Source organism: Dreissena polymorpha, chromosome 10 (genome assembly GCF_020536995.1).
Source record: "Dreissena polymorpha isolate Duluth1 chromosome 10, UMN_Dpol_1.0, whole genome shotgun sequence".
Lineage (NCBI taxonomy): Eukaryota > Metazoa > Mollusca > Bivalvia > Myida > Dreissenidae > Dreissena > Dreissena polymorpha.
In genome coordinates this window covers 18706227-18733988 of record NC_068364.1, presented here as the reverse complement: position 1 = coordinate 18733988, position 27762 = coordinate 18706227, and positions in this window count along the sequence as shown.

The following is a 27762-nucleotide window of genomic DNA, read 5'->3' as shown; positions in this document are numbered from 1 at the left end:
GACAACATCCACTTCGTGCTTATACGGTACAATTCGGGGTGAAACCAGGGATGGATCCCTATTTATCTGCGCCCAGTTAACGTTCACATGCGATTATAAGGTCTTAATTGCAAAATAGTGTAATAATACCAAATAAATCTGCATCGTATGGCCTAATAAAACCCAATCAATCAGCATCGAGTGAATAAATTGAGTTTCTTTATACGGTATCAATTGCATGAAGAAACTGATCCACTTCTGTTTATCAGTGTCCATAGAATATGCACATGTTATTTTACGGATTTAATAGCGTTGGGGAACAGATGAACCAATATTGGTATGCGTCTAGACAACGATCACATCGTTCTTATAAATTGGGTTTTATAAATGAAGGACCCCTATAAAGCAGCGACAAACACACAATCTCATGTGCTTATTCCTTTACCTCTCAGAAATGCACTTTGACGCATTGTAAGTCCTTTAGAAAATTTAATTAAGTCCTTTCTTAATCTATACAAGTTTTAAATGCTTCATTTCCAATCCTTTATGTACCGATGAGTAACAAACAGCATAAAACCTTAACAGACTGCGAGTTGCTGTTCTGGGTTTATGCTGGTTGCAAAATCAATTTTCACTTTGCTTCTTATGGGAGAAAGGGTTATACGGTCTATATTACATTTTAGAAGTTATACATTGTAATTACCTTATAATTGATGGTTTGTTATGGTCAATGACTTTATGTTCTCAGATAATGTCATATCTTCCGTTTTAATACAAAGATTGTTACAAACAAAAATGCTTAGAACAATAACAACATTAATTCAGCAACAAAGCTTATACAAGCTCATAGCTTACATTATATATGGATTATACAATTTATATGTGATGGTAGAAGATAAAGGTTGGACGATATTGTTATGAACTGGTTAACATGGTATGTTAATGAAGGGAATACATGATTTCATGTAATATTGCAACTGCGTATCTGAAATTTACTAATTTACTCACCAGACATACCATAAGAAGAATTTGCAGTATGGGAACGAACATATTGATACTGATTTTTCAGTTGTTTAATTAATGACATTAACATGATAAAAAGGAGTACACCATTGGTAATTGTTCAATGGGTTAATGTGCGTGATGCATATGGATCAATTGTTAGGGTATAAAACTAAATATATCTAATATGTATATCATTACATACATACATACACGCGTGCATACATAAATATATACAACTTTATATGGTATTTCAATATGAACACACATCTATGAGATTTAACCATCCTTAGCCACATAAGTGCTGTTGAGTGCAGTCCTATGTTTGGTTAAATTTATTTGTTGCGAAAACCCGGACTAGACTTAAAAGGTTACAAATAAAAAATAATTACAACTTTAAGTATTGTAAGATCATCTTTGAAGAGTGTCGCCATAACTAATGCAATAACGACGAATATGGTTAATTTCACAACTATACACAGTTAACATCACGGAAACTCATTAATTACAGGTTGGAACACTCAATCAATCATACAATTATTAAAAATACATACGTCTCCTAAAATGCAGATAAAGTTGACATTTTAACAACGCAATATTTACACGAACTTCATCTTTAATATTTACCAATTCAAGGTGAAATGGGAGAAATGGCGAAATGGTTTACACACAATCTATACATTTCTGCCATGCACGTCTGCAGCAAACCATCTCGTTTCAAGAAAATCATACCAAAACATCAAATGAACTATGGTTTTACGCAAATGCTAAAAAATGCATCGATTTTTAATCAAGAAAAAAATATAAACTAGCAATAAAAGGGACACAAATATGAACGCTTTTGTTTTGCGGACAAATTACAAAATAAAGAAAAGGAGAGCGTATTAATAAAAGAAAGGCACAACATTAAATATATAAGGTTCATCAAACCCGATATTTGTTGGTGTATTCTGTAGAATGCGTCTTAAATTAAAGAAGTTAAATCGAACCACTAAACTGTAGATGATATTTAAAAAAATAAAATAAACACTCGTTCGATGTGAAAGAAAGCCAAAAATGATAGTACTACGATCAAAGTGCGTATAAAAGTATAAATACATTTATAAATGTTAGCAAAACATGACATTTCTAAACGTTGGAAAATTATTCCATTAACAAAACAATAATAAAATCCCGGGAAAGCAACAACCTCCGGATGAGATTATCATATGTTAAATAGTAAGATATTCAACAGCAAACAATAACAATTGGTTTAATCAATTAATATTCTTGTCTTGGTGCGAAGGGAAAAAGTCATAGTTTAAAGAAATTGACGTAAATTATTCCACCAATTATAAACGCATACCTGTATATGGATATTTTCACGGATTTTGGCATGTGTTGAAGTTTTAAAAATAAAAATGATGAAATAAATAAAATAATGTAAAAAGATAAATGTTAACAACGGAATTAAATAGCTCAATAATTAAACAAGAATAAAATAAAAGATAAAAAAGTCATCCTTAACTAGTCTAAAACAACTAACCATTTGAGTAAAAGACTAGAACTTAAACAACTCGCCCATCCGTGATCGTATAGTAAGTAATATGTTTATGTTATACCTTATATCAGCAATCATCGTACTGTCACAAAATATAATGATTACAACAGAACTCGCCAAATTATTCCTTCGTAATGCTTAAAGTCACTATAACGCTCAAAATCAACGAAAATTTCGTTAAGTATTTTGTAAAATAAAGTTTACACCTTAACAATCAGTGTTCCTTATAGCAATAGCCAAAATTTCAACGCTAGATGTGGTATGATTACTTAAAATTTTGTAGATACAAAATGCTCGTTTTTATTTATTTGTGGCCACAATTAATTCCGGGTGTGTAGAAATACCGAAATCCCCGTAATTACCGAAATCCCCCGAAATCCCCCGAAATCCCCCGAACTCCCCAATAATATTTATTATTTATCAAATACTGCGGATATTTAGATAGAATATTGCAAAATACAATCTATTCACTGATGAAAAAATGTTGTTATCCATGTTTGGAAGTGAAAAACTAAAATATAGACATAATTATTGGGATTCCGAGTATGAATCCATAGTGCATGTCTTCACAAGCACGATCAGGTACAGAAATCCCCGCTGTAAATATTGTTGTTAAGTTTTTTTTCTGTACCTCTTCTTTCTAATATCAAAAAGCCACCCAGATGATTTTTTGACACTTGAAGAGCTTTACAGCGGGGATTTCTGTACCAGAGGAGTCAATTGAAAAGATGTAGATGTCTCAGGGTCTGACAGACCGTGTGACCCCAGAGTGCGTTGTTGTTGATTAGTTAAGATAATCAGTAAAATTTGAATCTTACATTAACAAGAGCTTGTTAACAGACAAAACAGCAGCCCCCTAGTGGATATTTGCTGCATTTTATTTATATATCCATAGCAATCAGCAATTTGAACCATATTAAAGAAACTGACGTGAAGTGCATATTCCAATACGGCCATGTATGCCCTCCAAATTTTTTCAACTCTGCTTACGTTCTTTTTGAGTCAGCACGCTTTTAGTTTCCAATAATTTCTTTAAACTCAGCAACAATAATTGGCGCAGGAGGCTAAAAATGAAGGAAATTGTACATTCAACTATTAGTCTCTCTTTCAACATACCAAATTTCATCAACCTAGGTAATTTACTAGTTGACATATTGCAATATGCGAAAGATGGTCATACACACACACAAACGGAATGACAACTGCAAGTTCAATATACCTATGCCTTTCGGCAGGGAATAATAAAGAAATTATAATGGAAACCAGGGCATAATCTTTATGTCCTTCTTCTCCTCATAATTTCGTTATTATTATCTTAATTATTGCAAAACTTTGACATCTTAAGAAAGTCTTTAAACAGTCATTTTTTAATAAAAGTCCATATAAATCATTCGACCACTGGCGTGTGGCTACCTTTGATTACAGGAGCATGCTTTTAACAATCTTTAGTTATATTATTTGATGTCAAATAACAACTATCAAAACTCAAGCATTTAGAAAAAAATAATTGTAAGTTTTTTTATTATACACATCATCTTTTAAGGAAAGATCTAGGATAATGTAAAGGTACAGAGTGCTGCCAAACAAATCAGGTTTAAAGCTGGAGCAGTCTGATGACATTTTTAAATATTCTGCTTAATCCTATTAATCTTTTAGTTAACACTGGTAAAAATAGCTATGAAGCAAAGTCTTTGGATTTGGGTTTAAACATTTGCAAAAAATCAAATTCAAAAGATTTTTTACATTTTTTAAAATGATTACGTGTCAGGTAAACAAGACATCCCGATGATGCGGCAACTGTTGACAATTTTGTTCACATGTTACAGCAAATGAAACAACAGAAATTTAACTTTACAGAGTGTTACTTTACATATCAGTACCTCTCCACTTGTATGGTACTTGTTTTCGATGTTAGGAAACACCACCATTATCTTCTTGATGCCTTTACTCCTCACATTACAAGCAGCCATTTTTTTGTCCAGCTCGCTTGATGAACCCGTGTATTAAATGACATAATGCTGACAACCTAAACAATGCTTAAAACAAACAATAGCAAAATAATGATTGGATGAAGATGTTTAATTTAATTGTCATCATATTTTGCTTATCACACTTTAACAGACTCTGAGGTAAAAACAACAAAAATGAAGCAAACACAATACAAATGTACATTTTGTATGCATCAGAAGATATTGATGATATAAACCAGTGGATTTTGAGCATTGGTGCAATAGTAAGGTTTCTAAAGTGTTATAATTTCAATAAAACAATGTAATGTGCAGTAATTGTCCTGCTTGTGGGTAAATTAAATAAAAGAAAAACAACACACCCAACCTCTTCAGGGTCGAAAATCAACACTTCCTTCAGAATGATAGAAGCAGGAGAGTCCAATTTTTTGGAAGGCTGCGCTGCATGCCTTGTTTTCTATTTAGCATATGAATGTTGCTCACTGCTAACTGACTTTGTCTGAAAAGTATGTTAATATCTTAACAACTTTATGTACATGAAAATGCATATTTTATCTGATATCACACAGTGTTGAGTTTTGACAACTCTTTGGACCATGTTTGTTTAAGAACAGATACTGTAAGTCTAATTTCATCATAATATTAGTCAGTATAAAACAAAAGGGTAAACATTTTACTTTTCATGGAATGATCTGATCAATGTAGGCATTTTACCAAGTCCAAAGAAATAAATCTTTTATTTTTATCTGAGAATTCAGCATGACAATAAGAACAAAATTTTGTGTTCTGCACTGAAATCAACACCATTTTAAGAACATTTTTAAAATCTTCTGTCCATCATTACATGTACATTGTTTATTTTTGCATTAAATCATGGCTTTCAGGATGTGTTACATTGATGTTTCAAAGTTTATATATAAAAGATTCTTGTTCATTTAGCTGATTCATCTGGATCCTATTTTTAACAAAATTGTTATTCAATACAATGCTTTCCAATTCAGTAAAGACAGATTTATATGAGACATTGCTATTCTATTGTTTATGAAAATAAAGATTCTGCATATTAACAAGGTGCTCAGGTAAGCTAACAAGAGCACCGCATAAAAGGTGCCACGCTCGGCTGCGGGTGCAGTTTTGAATACATGAAAGCTTGTCAGATTATTTTTAAGTGGTCACAGTGACCTTGACCTTTGACCTAGTAACCCAAAAATGCGTGTGACATGTAGAACTCATCAAGGTGCAGCTACATATGAAGTTTCAAAGTTGTAGGTTGAAGCACTTTGGTTTTAGAGCCAATTACAAAATGTTAAGGTTTTAGCATGACGCGGACGGCCAATGACACGACAACGGACATGACACGACAAGCTGGCTATGACAATACCTCGGGTTTTCTTCGAAAACAGCCGAGCTAAAAATCAATGACAAGCATGGAGGGGAACTTTACAATATTTCTGTCCAATACCTTCTCCTTTTCCATTTTTTTCTTCTTATTCTTGTCTTTACCATGGTGGCATTTCAGGACCTGATGTCCAAGGCTCACATACATGTAAGGGTTACCCCATGGACTCAACAAACCTTATGGGAAGATGAAGTAACAACTGAAATTATTCATCAAAACAGTTTTTTTTCTGCTTATGTATACACTTTATTTAAAAAACACAAGCAATTGAAATTAACCAAAAAAATCCATATCATGAGTTCATTCATTTAATAGGAACAAGAGAAGTGTTTGTCAGAAACACAATGCCCCCTATTGCGCCGCTTTGATTTTTGTTTTACCTTAAACCTTGAAGGATGACCTTGACCTTTCACCACTCAAAATGTGCAGCTCCATGAGATACACTTGCATGCCAAATATCAAGTTGCTATGTTCAATATTTCAAAAGTTAATATTTCAAAAGTTATCGCAAGGTTACCAAGGTAAAAGTTTTGGGACAGAATGACAGACGGACAGGCCAAAAACAATATACCCCCAAACATTCGAACCGGGGGCATAAAAATAGTTGATAAAGGTACATAGAATCACATTGTTCTTAAAAAAAAGTACAAATGTTTTCACCTTCGTAAGTCTTCATTTAAAAACGTTTTTGATTTTTGAAAGACAATTTATAAGGAATTTTGTGACAGGATATGGGAAATAACAATACTTCATCAATTGGGGAAAAATTCTTTCAATTTTGTTAAGTCAAAATATTAATGCAAGTTAAAAGCTATCTGTGAGGCATGCTTTTTTCTACTTACCCGTTGTGATAAATATTCAGGTCACATAAAAGCTTAATAGATTTGATAACGTCTTTACAAACTTATTGTATAAAAATAATTAATACCATGTAGTATTGCAAACATTTCATCATTTAAGAAATATATGAGTGTCGCAAAATTTATAGGTGCCAGTGTAAATTTAGTATTCATTTAGTAAATGGTGAATAAATAATAATAACATAAAAAAAAATAACATAAAAAAATAAACTTCACAATTTTTTAAATATTTTGCTCTAGCATGGCTCATCTTGAAGGACATACGCTTTTTGGTACAAATTCAAGTGATTTATTTATTAACATAGTAATCAAATACTGAGAAAACACTGCTTAATGCCCCTTTGTTGCCATGGCTGTGAATACATGGCTATCATAACCTGGGTATAAATATCCATGCATCCAGAACAGTGTCATCGCATGGTCATGATGCATGTTGGTCAGACAGGCAAGATAACCAACGACAATACGAGTGGTAGATTGAACAGCATGACCTGCTTAATGTTATACTTGCTATTTTCCCGTTATTTGCACGAACATTTTTAAATAACAAATATAAAAACTGTATTGCTTATCAATAAATTTCTTCAACAGCATTATATTTTCCCTTATATCATACCAAAACACTTCAACTTTGAAGATGAATATGAATTAGGTTCGACTTCTGATGATTTATATCTCATTGAAATGAGTTTTATGTGATATTTCTATGAACGTTGAACTGATTATTTAGTGACTTTACAATAACATACTTTTAAAACACGACCAGTACAATTATGTTTCATCGTAAATCATAATCGACACGTTACCATTTAAACTATTCGTTGGAAGCAGATTCTTATTTGCCGAAATTGTTTGATATCAAATAATAAGTTCTCAAGTTGAAAATATTTATAATTTATTATTTCAGATTTATAGGCAAATGAACATTACACTTCATGAAATTTATAGGAAGAAAAACATTTCATTAAATACTAGGGCATCTCAAAGGTCGATTTATTAAATAAAACGTACGTAAGCATGTATTAAATTGCATTTACGATTGCGGTTATAAATTGAAGAGTACTCGTTAGCTTATTCCACATCATCATCATCTTAAAAAATCAGCAAATATAATTCTACGCAGTCCTATTGGTTATTTTTTTAAGCTTTAAAATGAAAGAAACACTGCTTGCTAATTCGGCGTCAGTTCTAAGTATATATTAGAGTTTATTAAGGGAATTCTTCAGCAGTTTTTACCCCACCTCTTCAATTCAAAGCCATTAAAGAACTATGATATGCTAGCGGTATCGAAATGGGCGATAACAATTTTCGGGGAAACAGGATGAGAGCGCAGTAAACACCCCATCATAAACACTGACATGTATGTTAATCGATACATAATAGTGTATAAATTTGTCTTACGCGTATTCGTGGACTGTACTGTGCCTAAATTATATCGATTTAACCATTTTCTATATAGATCGTGTAAGAGCTACCTTCAATCGAGGTATACTTAACTTTTCAACGATTTCAAACAATTTATGGGTTAGTTTGATCTTCAAACTAGCAAATGTAAAAATAAATGATAACATTTTGGGGAACCAGTTTTGTCAGGACTCATTTTCAATCATGTGTTACATGTAAAGTAGTGAAAGCAGCGCGAACATATATATATGTTATCTCATTTTCTTGTAATATCTACGATTCAAACTTACGTGCACAAAATATAGATATGCGCATTAAAAACATTTGTCTTCTTCAATGCAATCATTTACCTCAAAGTATACTGGTAGTGCGTTCCCAACCATTAATAACAGATTCTACATAAAGAACCAACACATTTTGAATATTAAAATATATACCATTGATTATGATGTTGATAATTTCATTATCATGTATCATAATTGAATGATGTTATGTCGCAATAAAATTTTAATCAAATCACATAATACGTGCCTTTATAAATACATTATCATTTTGGTTTATTGTTTATTGTGCAAACTATGAACTATTGTGCACATCGCACACTATTTAATCATTCAACAATTAAATACAAGTTAATACAAGTTGGCCATATTTTTTGTCAGTTTAACACTTTTCAAAATAAAAATAACGTCGTAAGTATCCACACGATTGGATTTAAGAATTCAAAAAGTATTCTAGAAGCGGTTAATTTTTCAGTTGTTGTCTCAGCAGACATTGCTGAAGTGGTTGTAGAGGTCTGCGTTGCCACTGAAAGTGCTGCATTTGAAGTCGAGCCAGTAGACGAAGTCGACTATTGAGAAGATATTGATATATGTGTGGATTTTGACGTTGAATATGTCGAAGAAGAAGTTGTTGCTGTTGAAGTTGTTCTAGTAGTTGTTGTTGAGGGAGTGGTTGTTGTGGAAGAAGTTGTAGTAGGTCTTGAAGTTGTTGTAGATCAAGATGTGGTTGTCGGCGATGCTTTAGTAGTGAAAAGACATTATGAAAATGAAAAAGGATACAGTACAAGCCTTATCACGGTAATGGTTAGTGACGGTAATTACAAGAATAATGCAAAACATACAACGAGTATGCTAAGGGAAAAGTGGGCAAACTGCGTAAGTGTCGTCCTAGAATATCACTATTTATTACGACTTGTATGGCAATGGCGGTGCTCGCAAACGATTGATATCGTACATCTATCAAACATGTAACACTATTAGTGTTTGTCGTATACATTAATTGCTTATTTTAGTCATACTAACACAAATGAATTGAACAGAACATGTTTTAAAACTAATTCAAATGAAATGTTTCTTACCAACCCGTTTAAGACGCTTAGGCGTTTTAAAGCGAGACAACTGACTACTTGATACATCATGGAATGCCTCAATCGTCTCCCTTTCAAAATTCGTTATTTTGTAATATACTCTGGCATATTGTTTTTTCTAAAAACAATAAGTTGCAGAACTATTTTATTATGTTTATAAATTATTGGATTAGTATTATTACATACCAGTCAGCAGTCAACCAATGTTCAATATTACAATCTGTGGATTGAATATAAAAGATAACTGCTTACCAGAAAGTAACAAAACATTTGCGAGGTTATCAAATGAATAATGAGTAAGAATTTCACCAGGTATTGTATCTTGTGTTGAATGTGTGTAGTTAGCAAATCCAGAACTGAAAAACATGTTTATTGATCGGTTAATCTTGATTATTTTTAATAAGTGCATATAGATTGTATTCCTAAACTACACACTATCAATGTATACACTATGTATATATATTTGAGCACATGTGGTAAAATTCGTTATTTCCAATTGTCAAATATTAGGTCATACATTTCTAAAAATAACTGGAAGTTTTGTTTTAAACTATATCTGACATGCATTATTTTTTTAATGTTAAAAGGATTCACCAGGCGGTATATGATCTAAACAGTTCCAACGAGAGTTAAAAACATCAATCTTGTTATATCATGATAGTTTTCTCTCAAGCTGAGAAAACTGGTTATGACGTCCCAAGACACCAATAACAGTTATTGATAATTGCCGTGAAGTCACGTTTGGGTTCGTTCAGGTAACGACATCAAAAGCGAGACTCCCACGCACTCCTATCCGACGACCACATTGCGATAAGGAAAACACAACTGTGCAGACGATCAACTCCAAACATAGAAAAAAAAACAAAAGTTTGCATCACAAATTCAGTGAACGGTAAGACGTATATGTTTCTGTCTACTGAAATGAATAGAGTGATATTGCAAGATTTCGTTCGATAGAACTGTGCTTCTTTACGAGCTTATTTGATTGAATAAGGGATTGATAAGAAATGCATTCCATTGTTCTTATATTTGTTTCATGCGTTAAGCGCTACTTATACAATATTGTCATTTTTCTATGAGAGGTGAGGATAACTTAGACATCATAAGGCAGTCCATGTGTTTATCTGGAATACTACCAACACACTCTATTTATAATATGTTTTCATCATACATGTATAAATGTTCACAGTTCGCAAAAATATGCAGTACGGTTTTGAAACAAGACACATGTGTCAGTAATTTCCAATAATCATAAGTAAAAGCAATAACAACGATATCAGTAGAATTGTAATATTAAGTCACTTTTGTCACTATACACTTTTGTATGATTGATGTGATACATGTGATATTAAAACCTAATAATAAATCCAACATTATTCTTTACATACCAATTATTTTATTATAATTAACACCATTATGTTATGACCATTTCAATAAAATTTCGATCAAACTAATATGAATTCTTAATGATATGTAGTCGCACTTCGTAAAATAATACCCGTGAGAAATACACATTTTAAATGTAAGACTTATAACATTACTCTGAGAGTCTTACCTGAAATAATGCTATTTTTAAGTACTATTTGAAAGTAAATTTGTGGAGCTCAGAGCAAGCTTGGATTTTCGGGATTTATTTGAATATTCACTACGTACTTAGAGGTGTTTTTTGCTGATTTATCAGGACTTGATTATCAAAATATCTATTTCACGGCGTGTTTTATAATTTTGCCCAATATTCGGGTGTCTTAATTATAGAATTGTAGACTGCATAGAAACCTTTTACTTGTTTGTATTTGTTTTGTTATCTTTTATAATCGATACACATTTAATGTTATAGTAGTATTTGATTACCTCTAAATTACTTAATGTACTGTTTTTATTTCTAATACATATACAAATAATAAGTTACTACATTTCTGTAAACATAAAGGGGTGTGATTAAAAGTATGTTTAATATATTACATGTGTTTAATTAACCGCAACTGTTCGTTTATGATTCCACTCACGGTGGCATTGGTAACTCAATAACTTAATCGTAAAATAAAAGAAACACTACTTTTCAGATACCACTCGTAGTAGCAGTTGTACCAAAGATTAAATAACCGCTACGATCAGTTTTAAATTAAAGTCGCCTCGGCAGTTTTCAATACATAACAAAATGGTGAAATAAACGATTGATTTAAAATAAACAATTGGTTTATCATACTCGCGGTGGATAGGATTAGTGAGGAACGCCAATGGGGGTTTAAACGCAACGATAAGTTTGAGATTCTGCTGTCGTTGAAAGTGATTATTAAAGAACGCCGATGGTAGAAATAACTGACAATTGTTGGTTCAAACAAAACGAAAGTTTAATAGCCTCCTCGCTGTAAGATAGCGAGTTGCAAAGATTATGAACCGCGCCAAAACATGCACTGTTTATTGTAAATGGATTTGGTTATGACGAGTTGCTGAACATATTGCATACCGGCAGAAGCAAGGACAAGTAATCCATAATTGTAACACGACACGTATAATATAGTATATGACCGATGCATCCTTGTTACGTTTATCACGTGTACGTTCATTCGTCGAACGTGCACACACCGCCTCTGTGGTCAGTCGGTGAATACTCGCCTGATCGTGATTATATTTTGTAATTGACATATGTATTTGACATTATTCAACTGGTTCTGTTTTCTGTGTTTGCATAAATGGTTCTTTGATATCCAGAGAACAAGGGTTCATATATCGACAAGTTTGTTTCATTTAAATATTATGCTCTCAATTTTACTGTCAGGGTAAGCCATGGTAACCTTGAACATAACCAATATCTGTGAACACTGCCCTTTGATGCGAGTTTGCATCGCCGCGGAAAAACAACGAGAATTAATGTACGATTTTAATTAATTACTGGTGTTGTTCGAGTGAACTGTTTTACATCGGTGATACTGATTTATTCCAACGAACTCTGCATTTCAATGAAATCTCAAGGGTAGTATCGTTTCGAAATTGATAAAAAGACCATTGAATTAATGGCACGTTTCAATTATGTTAATTTCAAATAAACCGTTTGTGTCATAGCTTTTTGCATGTATGATGAACGATGGCTCTATGACATCGGAACTTAGTTTCTAAAAATTTGAAAACAATATTGGAGCTGATCCATTATCCTCTCACTTGTCTATTTTGTATTTGCATAGGTACTGCATTATTGATACACGTTTCAATTTTCATGTGAAGTGTTCACTCCACGTTCGCTCTGCTTCACAAAAGATGATTTGTAGCATATGGAATTACACCGCCATGGACGCATACATGGCTTGTTTGATTGATGTTGAAGAGTTTAAAGATTGGTTGCCTGATAAGGCGTAATCGGTCATGGTAAATTAAATGACACATATGAACAGTTTAGAAATAACATGTTCTGGACGGATCAGTTCATAACTTTAGTGAAGAAAATGGCAAATGCATATAATATAGAAAAGTTAAAAAGCACAAATCCATTTATGCACATTCTAGTGTGTCTGTTTGATTTTGTTTTATTTCTCATCCTGATTCAATTGCAATTTTAGTGTTAAATAACTGAATATGATATGTCACTATTCGATGACAATTTTTGTGTGTATCATATATTACGTGCCATTACATGATTACGAATAAAAGAGCTACTACTCCGGCGTTTAGTGCATGTGCTTGCCGATAATGTAATTGAAAGCTGACGCGTGTCGATACAAATGTTAAATATTGAGTGATAGTTTGATAACAATTGAAGAACTTGTCCTTAATAAGGTTACGTTTTGTTAGTTGAAAGACTGGTGAAGATATAATCAAACTTAAATCACTTGTATTAATTGTTAAATAGATTATAAATGTTGTAAAAAAAATATTGTCATAGACAATTTTCATGTATTGATACTTTATTTAAGAACCGATGAAATTCAATACTGATCACATGTCATGCCTTTATAAATGTTTCTATGTTTAGATCATGTATACTCATGGACTGTATGTCTATTGTATCTATTGAATAAACCAATAAACCAATATCCAGATAAATTTCAGTTAATGTAAAATTTTCCACAAACAGAAAAAAACGATTACATTGTTTTTTCTATTTAGATCGTTGATAATGGAAATAATATCATAAATAGTGAGTGACAATAATTTTGCATCGCTTACACATTTTAAAAGAATGCCCATTTTTCAAAGAGATATTTTAATACCATAAAAAAGTTGAACATAATGATCCAGACATAATTGAACATTCTTAATTTGCCTGAGTGGGTGTGGACGGGTTTGGGTTTCGAAATTCAACACTTATGAATCACATAATCGAAATAATAGTCCTTGTACATATTTTGTTAGAAAGTTTAATTGTGTTATCTAAGGAATGTGGTATAGGTGCGTTATTTCGGAATATTATAGTGCACAACATTGAAACCGATTTATGTTTGTCTTTGATCGTGTTATTTGATTTGTCAGAGAAACCGCATTAGTAGCACACATTATCTTTTGCTACTGATTTCGTACTGAAAAAAAAGTATTTTTCCTCAACATAATATTTTATTGAATTTTGTACTTAAATGTGTTAATCGCAAGGCCAGCTTATTCAAAAATTATGGAAGATGACACAATTTTTGAATTGTGTCCGTTTATTCTGTCAATCATAAAATAAGTGTCCTTAATCGGGAGGTGTCGAGTTCAACCACACATGGAGCGTTGTGTTTGATCGTATATGTGTATGTGCTTATTATTGATAATTATTGATAAAAAAAAATTCTTCATTGTTCTAGTTGCTTGTGTTAGTAGATCTATTTAATGAAACCAACATATATTCGAATGAAATTTGCCGATTGATAATTGCAAATACGTTTTTGCATCAACGCACCAAAAACGAATTAATTTTGCTTGTTATAATTATGCAATCTTCCAATAACATTCGTTTAAATTAGGTTTTGTTTAATATGAATCATAACGGAGGTCATATATAAAGTTTGATTAAAATATATACTTTTGATATGATTATTTATCAGTATAGCCTATACGTAAAACCTCAAAAGATCAACACTCCTTATGATTTTGATAAAATACAGAATCAAGTTACATTGTAACTTGGCGTATGTATTTAAATATGGGCGATACATTCGTTTAAGTTTGAATCAAATCCCTTAAGCAATTCCTTCATACCACAAAGCTTAAACCAATCCCGCACACTGACGCCGCGGCATGAAGAATATATTTTGTTGTTTTTTTGTTTGTTTTTCGAAAAGTCGAGCATAACATTGATATTTGCTTTGACGTTATGATAATAAACACAATCAAATATAGAACGGTATCGGAAACAATTATATCTGCCAACACGTGCATATTAATCAAATTTAGCAGTCGAAACCATATTTCTTGTGAGCAAGTTAGCAAAAATCCCCAACAAGGCGTATGTTGAAATATGGACTCGCACGTGGTTATTGAACGCAGAGATCCCTATCATGCTTTAAAGTCACGAAATAACTATAACTGGCTATATTGCATGTGACCAATTATCCTATTACATTAGTTATATTATCCTAACAAGAGTTGTTAATGACTCTGGACTAATTCATGCTTTTAAAGTACCCTTAAAAGCAACCCTGGTAAAGTCACAAACATAGTATTGCAACACGGGCAACCAATGACCCTGTCCAGCATTTTGTTTACGATCTAAAAGGTTTTCAATCGACCAAAATTCACAAAACTAATGGCGCATTAATGACTCATACTTGGTTGTGAAGTGTTCAGAAACACATCAATCTATAATAGTCACTTTCGGTCTGAATACACCACATGCACGTGGTATTTAATCCCGTTAAGCGCTTTTAAAACTTTATAAAAGTCACAGATAAATGTCAAAAACTCGAGTTTTCCGAAACTATGGACTTATACGTTCGTAAAGACTTACGAAACAAATTCAATACCGGTGTACCGTCTATTGTCGACAAAAGCACGTGATGAATAACATCATCCGTCGATTTTCAAAGATCTAAGCATCTTTCCAAACTGCAACACTTTCTTCTGACGCATACATACAATGTACTTAAAGAGTGCACACACACATACCACACTGTTAAGGTCTGGTGCGGTCTAAATACGTCACATGCACTTAAAAATGATCCGGTTTTTTCATCGTTTTAATCTTCGAATGTCATCCATAAATATGACAATATCCCGAACAAGTGCTTCACTGGCTTTGGAATTAGTCACGTTTTTTTGTGGGTACCCAAACATACCTGGCTTGAATAGTTACGAAAAGTATGAACGCGTGCTAAAGTCTTATGATAAAATGTAGCATATTTTTAAGTCAAACAAATCCTAAATATTATTGAGTCGTTGTGTACAATATTTTGTTCCTGAATAGGCTGGTGCATTCGTTGTATGTAAATTCCATCCACATATTAACGAATAGTGCAGGAGATCACTTGTTTTGAAATTGTGTTCATTTGAAAATGAGCTTAGATAGTTTTAAATGGTAAATTGGATCATTCGTCACGCGCACAAAATAAAATAAATGGATGGGACATGTTCTTCATTTACGTTTTTCTATTATGGGCTGAATAGAGTTAATGTTCTAACAGGTTACATTTTGCATACGTTTTTCATTAATGGGCTAATTAGGATTACCATTTCATCCCTGTACCGATACCAGTATGTGGGATAAATAGGCTATATTGGGTACATTGGCTAACTTAATAATCAATAGCAGGTATGATATGTGTTTACCATTTTGGGAATTCATACATGAGATAATGACGGAGAAATTGACGGTTTGGTGAAAAGAGAAGTAAAGCACGTATTCAGAAATGCATTGACCAATCGAAAGATGAGAGTCTATGACATAACTTGATATATGCTTTCTATATTTATTATCTGTCATATACGATCTTGAAAATTCTCTAGATTAAACATATATGTGTATTGTTTTTGTTGTAAACTTGACAGCCGTGTCAGAGATTGCAGCGTTGCAGTCATTTGTTTATGACAATTTGGCTGGTTCTCTTGCAATTGGCCAATCTTTCGGCACCATGAATACATTATACTTTCGCATTCATAAGGATGCTTGCAAAAACCTGGTCGTGGAGCTGAAAAAGATGTCAAATATTGTGCATGTTCACATCCTGCTCAGGTCAAACCTTCCGGCATATGCGATCGGTTTGTTGTTTCTGCTGATGAGCATTTTGGAGTTGATTTTATATTTGAAAGATCTTACAATAAATAATGTTTTATGTAATTTTATTTGTAATGTTTTGCAACATCAACTGTTACGGATGCAGCACCAGCTAATTTCCGCTTTACTGAACGCTTATGCACTTCAACTCAAGTGTATTTTTAGCCAAAGCCCAGTAACCGTTCATGCGTTTTATTTCCTTCGATTGCAAACCGTGTTTCCTCCAACAGTGATATTCCTAAATTACGGAAGTTTTAGGATGCATTTAGTGAAATCAAATTACACAGATATTCACAGACCTCCAAGTACAAACATCAAGGACTGCCCGCCTCAGACGTGGGCAGGATTCTCTGTGAATGCAAACTATAGATGAACACTCAGCTTACTAACAGAGATATTTAGAGAATCACATCACGTTGTACACACGATAATGCAATCCCACATTAAACCACCTGCAACTTGTATATTTCATTTGAATTGTTGGTGTTATGGTGTAAGTGATGTTATGGTGTTTTATTTGACATTGGCGATTTGCAACACATACCAGATCTTATGCTGAGTATAATACTTCTCTTCTACATGTCTCAATAGTTAACAGCCGTGCATGGAATCGATCGGTTCTGCGAATCTATAAAATATAAAAATCTGCAATCGAGATTTTTGAAACACGTAAGCTTTCTCAATCATTACTGTTTTTGCATATATACTGCCTTGTAATGTTAAGTTATTTCTGTATTCCCACATTGTTATGCGTATTTTGATATGACGTGTACTTTTCCATTTTTTAACTGCGATTTTGCCATGAGAAAGAATATTCTTTCTACGTTAAAACATCAGTTCTATATTGCACATGTGATCAACATTCGGTTAATTGGTTAACAAAAATATCTTCAAATACTGTAAGCGACGGTTAAGTTAAAGTTAAGTTTGTATGATACATTTTTGCTTATTGTTAACTTTGAAACGATACAATATATCTTTGAACTCAAGTCTATTAATGCTCATAAAAACCTCTTTGTTACAAGTGACAAATGTTTATAAAACTCATTTAACTTCAAACTTGTTAGAATTTGTTATCTTGTATACCCAACTTCTTAATATAAAAATCTGTATTATGAATTTGCTTGCATACTACAATGTATGTAAAGAGATTTTTCTTGTAAATAAGAGAGTGATCATCTTTATTATGGTGGGAACTTACCATAATGTGTATGTATACGTTTTGCATTATAATTTACGAAACGTGCCTTTTTATTTTGATTTGTTTAGAGTTTATGCCCCAGAAGGTTGTTAACGAATCATCCATCATTCCGTCCTTGCACTTTAATAACCCTCAGTCCTTCCGTTTCTCAGTATGCCCCGCTTCCAGTGCAAAATATAACGCGGAAGTATTGAAGTGATTTTAATAAATGTATATATACTTAAAAACTGCATTAAGTGCCGAGTAGAAAAGCCACAATTCTTTAAGCAGCATGTACAGAGCCTTTTTGTCGCCGTTCTTCTTTTTCTTTTTGTACGGAGTATAACTTAGCAAGTAATGAAATCCTTCAAATGAAACTAGATGTCTACTATACTGTGGAAGATGCTCAAATTGACCTTTCGACAGCGAGAGTGAAGCCACGCCCACCGATTTCAAGGGGGGTCACTCCGCCGAAGTCCGTCATAAAAATGGCTACGCGAATCGGCCGCATAAGTGAACCAAAAAGGCCTCATGGTATACCAGAAAGGCCATACAATAGTTTTTATTATCATTGAATAGTGGTGCTGAATATAATTATCATATCTTTAAAATAGTCAAAACTTTTTTATTAGTCTACTTAAAAGCCGTTAAATTTATCATCAAAGTCGGCAAAATTATCGCCAATTATCTCATACAGTATGAATTGTTCGTTAGTCACAATATTTTTCCTTGAGTAATAGATGTTTCAGTTTTTTAATTAAAAGCCGTTAATTTTTGCAACCGATGGCAACATCGCAAATGTGGCACAGGTAAGTAAATTTATTATAATAGAAGACGAAGAATGTTTTTATTGAAATCCGATATAACACATATCTACAATGCGTTTGGTCAAAATGACCCATGCGCATTGTTATAATCGTATAACAAAGTCAAAGTCGTCAAAAAAGTAACATACACAATATATTATTATATATTATTATTTCCTCGAAAACTATCTTCTGCAATGTTTAAAATATAAAAAGTTGAAAGAATTTTCATGTACAAAAAAACTCGCTAATCAGACCGGGTTTTCAAAGGGTCATTCACAGTTTGCGGCATCTGTTTTGATAACGGATTAGTAGAAAGCCCACATATGGTGTAAAATGACACTTATTGGCCCCTATTGATAATTACTTGCGCATTTGAAAATAGTTTCTTAACTTACATTAAATTTGGAAGACTTAAACCGAAAGAAATAAAAAATGTTTTATTCTATGTGATATTATTAAAAATAATAACTGATTGTCTTTATTATTACGATTTCATTAGCATTAAAAAAATCTAGCAAAGTTTATAATGTCTTATTTATTTGCCGACTGCATTAGAATGTCAAATTTATTTAACGTTGGCCACCTTTGAAAAATGGTTTTAAATGTTCCTTCCTAATTTGTCTATATAGAGGATAAATTAGTACAAAGTTATACTCTTTTTTATAACGTGTCCGTTGCAAAACTTACATTTTCTATTTTCGCGTAGTATCTTATTATAACGACTGTGTTTTGCTTTCGGGCGATCGCTTAATATGTTGAGATTAAGCTGTTCGTGTGGACGACCACAAAGACGAATCCAACGTTTGAATTTTTCAAGATTAGTACCCGGTTGAGGGAACGGAAAAAACGTACTTCCATCTTTTAACCGGTCTGGATACCTTGTGTCTGAATAACAAGTGCCATAACAGCACCTTTCAACCATTTTCTTTGTTTAAAACACAGAATTACGTATAAGCTTATGTGTCGGACAACGGCGAGTTTGACGGACAAAATGGCGGATAGTAACGGGCCTAATCTATGCTGTAATCTGATTGGTTAATAAGCCTGTCAATCAATCGGCTGTCGAAAGGTCAATTGGCTGGAGCAATAGTTTCTCCTTTGTGTAAAGAAAAAAATATCTATTAAATGATGTTCCTGGAAAAATCCATTTATCATTTCCTCTTCAATGCGTAATTAAAAGTGGAATGGTCGAATGATCGTTTAAGTATTGTTTCGAACCTAATCTTTGTGTCTAAACAAAGTCGAATGTACGTTCAAAAACAACTACGCACGTATCAAGTGATCATCAGCCGACAGTAGTAGAGGCAACAGCAGCATTATTTCTATTTTTATTTATTAGTAGATCAAGAAGTAGTAGAAGTAGTAATAGTAGTAGAAGTAGTAGATGAAGTAGTAGTATTAGAAGTAGTATCAGTAGTAGTAGTTGTAGTAGTAGTAGTAGTAGTAGAAGTAGTAGTTGTTGTAGTAGTAGTAGTTGTTGTAGAAGTGTAGTAGTAGAAGTAGTAGTAGTAGTAGTAGAAGTAGTAGTAGTAATAGTGGTATTAGTAGAAGTAGTAGTAGTAGTAGTAGTAGTAGTAGTAGTAGTAGTAGTAGTAGTAGTAGTAGTAGTAGTAGTAGTAGTAGTAGTAGTAGTAGTAGTTGTTGTTGTTGTAGTAGTAGTAGTAGTAGTGGTAGTAGAAGAAGAAGTAGTAGTAATAGTAGTAGCAGTAGAAGTAGTAGCAGCAGCAATAGCAGCAGCAGCAGTAGCAGCAGCAGTAGTAGCAGTAAAAGAAGCAGTAGCAGTAGCAGTAGCAGTAGCAGTAGCAGTAGTAGTAGTAGTAGTAGTAGTAGTAGTAGTAGTTGTTGTTGTTGTAGAAGTAGTAGTAGTAGTAGTAGTAGTAGTAGTAGTAGTAGTAGTAGTAGTAGTAGTAGTAGTAGTAGTAGTAGAAGTAGTAGCAGTAGTAGTAGTTGTTGTTGTTGTTGTTGTTGTTGTTGTTGTTGTTGTAGAAGGAGGAGGAGTAAGAGTTGAAGTAGTTGTTGTTGTAGTGCTGTGCGTGATCTTGTTAAATTTTTGTAGGTATTAGACGAATGAGTTTTATTTGAAGAGGTTTAAGTGGTTGTTAAACATTACGTTGAGCAATACAACGGACTTTACATGTAATTTTTATTTACATGTTGTGCGTATTTTTTAAATAAGATTTTTGAGGGGGAAATGGAAAATATTGCTTATTATCGTTATAATAGGGAATGATGCATTTTTTTCGGAGAATGCAATATTAATGTTTTATCTTGCATGCACAGCTTCGTCAGCTGCAAACCAAATGTACTTTGCGCCTTCTTCATATAGACCCGCTCGTAGCAGCTTCACACGGCATTTTTTTCTCTCTGTGAGCTAGCGTTCTAGTACAAAGTCCATATACAACTGCTACTCGGTGTTTGTCGTACACGTCTCACTGAATAAATAATATAATGTCTGTAAACAAATGCAAAATCGATACGGCCTTTGAACAAAAGAGGCAATCCAGGCGAGTTATTTATGCTGAAACGAAATAAGGTTAATGCTGACGTGCATTGTAAAGTTTTTCAATAATTTAACATGAACGCTCCATTGGGTAATTGTATATCATGAACACAAATATTATTTATGTGTTTGAATTGTTGTGTTTGTATTTTGAATTTATATTTTAATGTTTATTAACACATGGACTTGGTGGATAAATATTGAGCTTTTCTTTCAAATTTGTCGTTTGTGCCATAATATATAAATATTTTCTGCAAATAATTTTATCTTCCTAGGTAGTACCACTGGTTATATGTTTTGACTATTTTTACAATAAAACGAACCTATTCGTCCAACGTCAAAGCATTTAGTAATCATATTTATATTTTTCTTAAATGTCTATGTTACTGTCACATGTTAATTGACACACTAAAAAGCCAGACTGCTTTGGTTGATCTGAACAGCAATATCAACATGAAAATATAATTCAGCAACAGATAACATTTTGTTCTTATGTTTTGTCCAGTGACAGTAAAGCACCTTCTTAATATAAGTTTCAAGTATTTTCAACGATTACCTGGAAATTGGAAGACGTCATGATTTTGTAATAATTTAATATACTTGACAAATGCTTAATGTCAGAATCAAGTTGATTTTTTTTCTTCTCGCCAAAATATATCGGTAAAGTATTGTGTCCACTTCAGTCACAATGCTTTTGTTTGGGCTGCCGATAAAACATGTTATTTCGGGGATATCTCGGGGTAAAAACGGGACGCGTTTAAGCGTTTACAAATCTGTGGCATGTATTAACACTTTTTAAATGTGCATATGGCATTAAAAATACACAGCTGCTTCATTTGTTTACTAAACGCTATCAAAAGTATGTGTTTAATTTGTTTCATATACTTTAATAACGTTAAGTCGGCTTTTATCGTTTAAATTAACATATGTAAATGACCAGGTAAAATAATGTGCTCTTTAAAGCATGATTTAAACATGTGACAACACATTACTCTATTCGTGTACTGTACAAAATGAACGTTTTTTTATGTTAAAGAAAATGCCTCAACATAGCAATATTTTACCTTTAAAGCCGTTAGAACATCTAAAGTAATTAGTGCGTCCAGATATCAATAACAATTATTCTTCAAGAAAGGAGGAGGCAGTGCTGAGTCTGATGCAGAATAATTTCCGGGAATAGACAATGTCTCTTCTGAGCAGATAAAGCACGGTGTAGAGGCAATAACTGAAGCCAAGACAACACTATGCAGCAAAGATATTGTTGGCGAAGAAGTAGCCCAAGCTGGACCCAGTCTCTGGGATTCTCCCAACCAATCATGGCAACCTCAAGTTGTGCAAACATAATCGCAGCATCAGCATCTTCAGTCATCCTACAAAGTTATGCTATGCATCATCCGCAATCGATTGAATAGTAAGGCCGAGGAACTGCTGGCGGAAAAGCAGGCTGGATTAAGAGCAGAGCGGAGCACAGTGGAACAGATCGTCAAGTGTCGACTAATCATTGAGACACACCTGCAACACCAGCGTGAGCTCTTCCACAATTTCATTGACTTTAAGACAGCTTTCGACCGCGTGTGGTTTGATGGCAATCCATTTGGGGTGCATCAAGCATTATGGAGCCTTGCACGCTTACCGAAGATTCCGAGTAAATTAATGTGGATTATTAATAAATCCAAACGATTGACGAAGTTTGATGAACATCCCCGAATAGACTCGAATAAAACATTCGGGACAAAAGTGTACGACTTTAAAATATAGTTACCGAAGTCTTTGGATTCGGATTAGGCCAAGAATTTCCATATGGTTTCATCAGATACGGTCTTACCATATGTAGTTATATTGGGTATCGTGTTACGGGTTTATACTTAAGCGGACAGCCAGATAACATTTCTTTTGGGGATCACGAGCTACGTGAAGGCGTAATTTTTGTGACTATGTTTTTTCATCACGATCTTAAATATTGTCCATGCTGATCTGTACCATTACAAGAACAAAACTTCAGTAGTAGTAGAAGTAGTAGTAGTAGTAGTAGTAGTAGTGGTGGTAGTAGTAGAAGTAGTTCTTACTACTACAACTCCGATTACTATTGCTACTACTACAACTACCAATACTATTTTTGTTCTTCTTCTACTAGTACCACTACTTCTACTACCACTTCTACTTCTACTACTACTACTAATACAACTACTGCATCTACTACTACTACTGCTACTACTACTACTACTACTACTAATACTACTACTACTACTAGTAGTAGTACTACTACTACTTCTACAACTACTACTACTACTGCTACTACTACTACTACTAGTAGTAGTAGTAGTACTACTTGTACTTCTACTACTACTACTAGCCTAAAAATGAATGATCGTAGTTTTAATGTTACAATTGTCTTTAAAATATTGGTTAGCAAAGCAATCAAATTTATATAAAAATTAGTTTTTTGCTGTTTACTATGCTGCATTCCTACTGACTTAATGCTATATATAAATAGTGTATTGATCCTAAGATGCAATCGTTCTATTTAAAGTAACGATTTGTCGATCGATTCCTGTATCGTCAATTGTTACCGACCGTTTTTGTGCATACCTATTTCATAAACATTGAACAGTGTGGGTTTTCAACTTTGAAATATTGTGTTTTGTTGACTATCGCAAAGGAAATATTACAGACATGTAAAAGCTGAAATCTGTATTACATTTAATAAGTTGATAAGTAATGCAAACGTCATCGACAGTTGTCCGTAGAAAAACAAACATGCGCGTTCGAAATAAGTGTTTCAGAAGTGATCATTTTTTATGTAGGGGGGGATATGGATCAATTCTTTGTAGTTGTTTTTACAAACGTATGCTCGATTTTGTCGGTTCGACAGCTTTATTTGTATTCTACCGTGTTAGTAAATGTAAGCGTTTGCACGGCGCTACATGTAGTTACGATCACCAACGTGGTTTCAGTCACGAAGTTTCTATATATGTAGCGTAAGCATAATGATTGAAATTTATGCTCATATAGCTACATAAAATGTCAGAAATTACTGTCTAATAATGCTGTGTATATCCAATGGGGAATATACATAATTTATTGATCATATGATGTCAGCGCTCCTTCACTAAAGCAAACAAGCATATTACATGCGGGGTCTGGCCGTGCAGGTGTCTGACATGAATACAATATTGGCTTTTGTGTTTAAATTTATTACTGTAAAGGAATAATAGAGACATTCCATAACAACAACCGTCTGTATTACACAAAACATTAAATCTAACATGTGGTATGTGTATAACTCAACGTTATTTGCATACCATAACGTTATTTGCATGACGCAACGTTGAACAAAATGCTTCATGTACATATCGTTGTGTTTTGAACAGACACAAACATTGCTTTAATAAGTATATTTAATCTGAAAATTAAACATGTTTTCGGATAACATATTACTTTTTGATTAAACGAAAAACTTGAATGAGTGCTTTATCATTTTTTTGTTTGCCAATATCGTATTACACTTCTTATAACTAGGCACCTATCCGTAATTGACAGTATATGTATTGTTGCTGTACAAACTGTCTTTATTATCGAATAGTGGTCCATATATAACAACGCGATGTCTTATCATGCATTGTTCACTACATGTAGTTGAATTGACCTAGATATAGGTCATATATATATATCCATATTGTGTAGCTGTTGCAAGCGATTGATAATCATTTAATACTTGTAACGAACTTCACAAAGTTGTGATAAAAACATAAAACCTTTTTAAATTTGCATAATATGTGTGTGCTGGGACATATTTACTATCGCCATGCTTTTGAATATTTTTATCATAGTAATCTAACTGTTAGTATTGGTTGTTGTTTTTTGTAAACTTTAAACAAAATAGAAATTAAAACGCGTCTTGAATGATTTAAAACGTCTGAAGTAATATCGTGGAAACAAGATAAATGACGCTCTGGCGATGTATGAATCGTGATTGTGTGAAATTCGATCGAGCTGATTAGTATATTATATAAATGCAAATGACTGGCAGTTATTGTTTTTCAAAAGTTATATATAATGTGTCGTTTGCCGCCATAGTTTGTAGTATTATTGTTTGAAAATTCGAAGTAAATCAATTATGCATATTTAATCGACTGTTGCCCTCGTTAACACAACAACTATGAATTACCTGTTTCCGAATAATGACCAGGAAATATTGATTTGTGAATTTTATTGTGGGCAATATTTACATCTCAATGCAGAGTTATGTCATGTGCCCTACTACTTTAGTTTTTTTTCCTTCTAAATCATCACCGAAGATATCGATCAAACAAATTTCGGGTTCATTAGATAACTGTTTAAAAATGTTTGTTCTGTAATTGATAACATTTGCTTACCTTTATTCCAGAAGACATTTAACACTCAAGTAAGAGGTAAACACCGCAAACATAAAAATTATCGATAGGTTAATGGCGTGTGTCAAAGGGCAAAATCTGAAACCTATAATAACTTGAATATAAATAGAGAGGACAGGTCGGATGAAAATACAATTGTGATGGTTCAATCTCAGAGCAAATAAATTGTTTAATTAGAAAAAAAAATATGAATATGATTCATAGCAGACAAAGATTTTAGAACAAAGTCAATTTTTAGATGCACAAAAATATACTGGAAGTTATAAAAGGGATTGTAAAGCCTTGCAAATCGGATAAATTAAAAACTGATGTTGTTTTTTCTCGATACTTTAACTCCACTCATGATCCAGACACACATTTTTGTCAGCCAGATGAACACATTCTGTACTTTAATAAAATATACCTTAATGAGGAATTTTAAATATTGTAATACACACTGGGGGTTCTTTTTCATTAACATATGACGCACTCTCAGGACAGGCTCTTACAGCAATACATAAGCTGAACGCAGATTTAGTTAAATACCAAGTTATATCAGTTCATCATAGACTTGAGCTATTAAATCAACTTATTGAGCCTATTCTAAGCTATTGCTGTAAAGTATAGGGATTAAATAATAGTGTTCAGATTGAAATAATACATATACGATACTGTCAACAAGTGTTAGGTGTGAGGTTGCAAACACAAAATAATAACGTTTATGGGGAACTGGGAAGTGTGACGTTAATAAATAAGCGTATCATCTGTGATTTAAAGTACTGGTTTCAAAAATAACAATATGATAATGTCACATAAAATCGTGTATGATATGTTATTCCTTGATAATGATATATACCAAGAACACATATTGGGATAAATATCTCAATGAATTATTGACAAGTAAGGATTTATTGAAGTATGTTTTTTCAAGGGGTTGGAGATATTAATATATTTATATCAATAGCTAAACGACGAATATCTAATATGTTTTGCAAACCTGGTCAGGTGCAATGCAATACACGACAAAGGGTAGAAGTTATAGCATTTACAATAGCTTTAAGTTCCAACAATAGTTAAAAGTATTAAATGTTTCAAAATTTAGAGTTGCGTTAACTGGTTTTGCAGTGTCTGTCCCTTAACGTAAAGTGGAAGCAAGGAGATGATACAAGCCTGAAACTTTACCGTTTCGAAACAGATCATTCAAACATTGGTACGTGCTTTAAGTTCATTTTTACTTAAATGGCCAATGTGTATTAATTTACGGAAGAAAAACATACATGAATGTTACTAGAAGAACACAAACATGATCAAGTTTAATGACCTCTTACAGACTTAAAATTACAAAAGTGCACATAAGCTATATATTTATGTTTCAAAGCTTTAAAGCTGAGAGCTTACTTATATTATCAATAGTTTCTCTGTATGAACTAACATTCATTTATCTTTTTATACAAAAATAAAATACGAGAAAGTGTATATAAATGTCTGTATTTAGACTTTAATCTAGGTTCAGGTTATTTACATTTTTTTTATATTAAGACTTGCATCTAGGTCATGTTAAAAATTCTGGACATCATTGACCATCTGTGTATATATTTTGTTGTAGTATGCGTGTAATCACGGGCTTAAAGCCTAATGTATGTTTAAATAAAATCTCTTGATATGATCAACATTTAATGTGTATGACAAACATGTATACATGACTTTTACGGAGGTTTAGGTGTTTGATTGTCTTTGAACAACGTAGAAACATAAAAGTGCAATGCTGCAAACACGATGTGTGCAATATGTTTGTAGATAATTGCAGCAATCAACATAACATATGAATATATGAATGCTTACAACTCGACCGACTTTATTCACAATTTATTTTTTATGTCAGCGTTTACAAAGTTATGCACACGTATACAGTTTACCTTTACTGGAACAGATAAAATTTATATATTTCTGTGAGTTCACTGTTAGTTTAGTGACTGATTTCTGCGAATTATGTTGTGTGTGCGTGCGGAAGAAGATTTGTTTAAATAAAAACATGGTTTGCTGTTTTCAAATTTGTGATTGTCACATATGCTACATAGGTTGTTTTTATAATGAATCAACTAAACTACAAATTTTAACTACAAGTTTTAAATTTATACCAGCCGTTTTATTGTGTGTGACATTTAGTGGTTGTCATTCAAAATATATGCGTATTCATTGC